The sequence below is a fragment of the Crocodylus porosus genome, unplaced genomic scaffold (assembly GCF_001723895.1).
Source record: "Crocodylus porosus isolate Cpor-Errol unplaced genomic scaffold, CroPor_comp1, whole genome shotgun sequence".
Classification (NCBI taxonomy): Eukaryota; Metazoa; Chordata; order Crocodylia; family Crocodylidae; genus Crocodylus; species Crocodylus porosus.
This window is the reverse complement of record NW_017728906.1, coordinates 172,968,969-172,971,418: the sequence shown is the minus strand read 5'-3', so window position 1 is coordinate 172,971,418 and position 2,450 is coordinate 172,968,969. Positions and strand designations below refer to the sequence as shown.

The following is a 2,450-nucleotide window of genomic DNA, read 5'->3' as shown; positions in this document are numbered from 1 at the left end:
AGGCGCGGCGGGGCCGCCGGGCAGCAGCTCGCAGCGCCGCCGGGGGAGACGAGCTGAGGTACCGCCGCTGACAACTCCGCAATATGGCGGCGTCGGTGGCAGCCGTTCGGATTTTTCTCCCGCTCCCATTGGGCCGCGCGAGGGTGCGCATGCGCGGCACGCGCCGCGAAGCCGTTGCCCTCACGACCTGCCGCACCCCCTCAGTATCTCGGCGTTGGTGGCGGCCGCGGCTCCGCTAATGCCGCAGCGCCAGGGTCACTGCTCTTGGCTTCTCACTGCTCCCTGTGTCCCTCCACTGCCCCGTGGCCTCTCGTCCTGGCAAGGGGCACCCTGAGGTAGCAAAGCCCGGCGCGGCGGAGAAACCTGCCTAGGTGCTTGGCGAGGGGCAGATGAGGGCAGCGGTTAAAGCCAGTCCCCCTGGCCCGGCCCGTGAGAGGCGCGCTCTGAGTGGGCGGCTTCACAGGGATGGAGGGACAGACAGACAGCGCCCGAGGAGAGCATCAGCTCTGGAAAGTTTATACTACATGTTAAATAGACGGCACCTGATAAATGAGCTTGGGCTCAGGGAAGGTTATGCTGTAGACAGACAGATTAGCATGGACAGTACCTGACCAGGTGAGCATCAGCTCTTGAAAGCTTGCAGTATTGCCAACCCCGTCCTCTCAAAAATCATGAGACAAATTCTTAAAAAATCAAGAGATTTGGGGTGTAAATCATGAGATGCTGTTTTTGAAGTGTGTGTAGGAAGGTTATTTGTCAAGGTGTGTGGCGGGGGAGTCCCCACACATGGCCTGTGCAGCAGGAGTGAGGTGCAGCAGAAGGGCTGGTGGGACTGTGACTTGGGAGTAAGGGACGCACGTGCACATGCGCCCAGGGCTCTGTTGCATGACTCGCCCCAGGACCCCATTCATTCCAGCCCTGCCCCACGCCCCTCCCTCACATGGGGGCCTCAATCTGCACCCCAGCCTCTTCCCTCTCCCCCTTCACCTCCACAAACTTACCAGCTTGGTGCTACAGGTGGCAGAAGAAAAAAAATCCCGAAATTTGATCTCTCTGTCAGGAGATCATGAGTCAGTTAATTTGACTTGGAATGTTTTGATTTTTTTCATGAGAGTTGGCATTGTGCTGCAGCTTGTGTTACGTAGATATAGACAGACAGACAGCACTTCATGAGGGGAAATTCAGCTGAAGAAAATTTGTGCTACATATAAATAGCACCTGATATGACTGAGCTTTAGCTCAGGAAAGCTTGTGCTATAGATAGATAGAATATATACCCACCTGCTTTGGTTAGTCTGTAAGGTGCAACTCCCCCCGCCTTAGACCAGTCACTGTTCTAAGCGAACATACACAACACGCATGAGGAATGGTAATTACTAGAAAGTGACTTTGAAGGACTTAAGGGAAAGCAGAATTTTAACGGCATAAACGGAAGAGGACTAGGGGTACACAGGTGATTTCAATAATAAACAAAATAACAGTTAAGAAAAATTAATTCTTTCCCTGTGTGGGGGAGGAGAGTGTTGAAGAAGTATACAGAACACAGCAGGGATTTGGACACAAGTTAATATAGGTTTCTCCTGTTAAATTTTTTTCCCTGGATCAGGACAAAAAATGATACGTTTTGATAAGTGACAGGACTGTGATACTCTCCAGTCATTGTCTTTCCTTTGGAGTTCAGCCATTCCCGTCACCAGCCACAGGTTGGCTGGGAGTTTAATCCCATGTCCTGGCTACTGCTGCCTGCCACAAAAGAAAGTTGTGGCTCCATGATATAGTGCTGCTGAGATAGAAAGATTCAAGCAGAAGTGGCCCGAAGGGGAAGCCTCAGTCAGTAAACTGTTATATCCCAGCATGTAGCCACATACACCCTCACAGGCAAAAGGAGTGCTCAGGCTCTGGCTCCTTTCCTCCCTCAAGGTGGAAACACTTCCTCACCTCTTAGTGCAGTTGAATATTGTTCCTCCTATACAATTGCTTTGTCCTGTTACCAAATTTGCCCGCTACTTTGGGGTGTGCTCATTTATTAGGGCTAGGGTCTTGGTAATTCTATCAATGTGCTGCTTGTGTTACTTGTGTTTCGATACAGAGCTGTATCTCTCCCTTCTGCAAGCCCTCACCCCCAGTGGAGCTATCTTGCAGGACTCAGTTCAGTGGGGCTGGGTTCCTCCAGTCCCCAAATCAGTCATACACACAAACACACACTGATTAACATGACACACCTGACCTGGCCGGGTTGATCAGCATGGACAGGCTGACACCCTCATATGCCAAGAATCAGTTCATCACGTCTGAGCCAAACTGGGTCGATCAGCCTGTACAAGCTGATCCCCCTTATGTGTTTCAAACTCAGCCCGTCCCAATCTTTTAGCCTCTTGATGAGCAGACCCCACAGTATTTTGGGGCTACACAGGGATCTTTAGCTTAGGTAAAAGAAGCATTGCTGCAGA

At 51.4% G+C, this 2,450-nt stretch overlaps 1 long non-coding RNA gene across 1 annotated transcript in view; it reads left to right on the top strand.

Annotated features, from left to right (window-relative positions):
• Positions 1-297: 297 nt before the first annotated feature.
• Positions 298-2,450, top strand: part of LOC109306690 — a 42,721-nt gene continuing 40,568 nt past the window's right edge. Inside the window, exon 1 of the long non-coding RNA XR_002100078.1 lies at positions 298-615. This is a non-coding gene — a long non-coding RNA (uncharacterized LOC109306690). The remainder of the gene's footprint in view (positions 616-2,450) is intronic.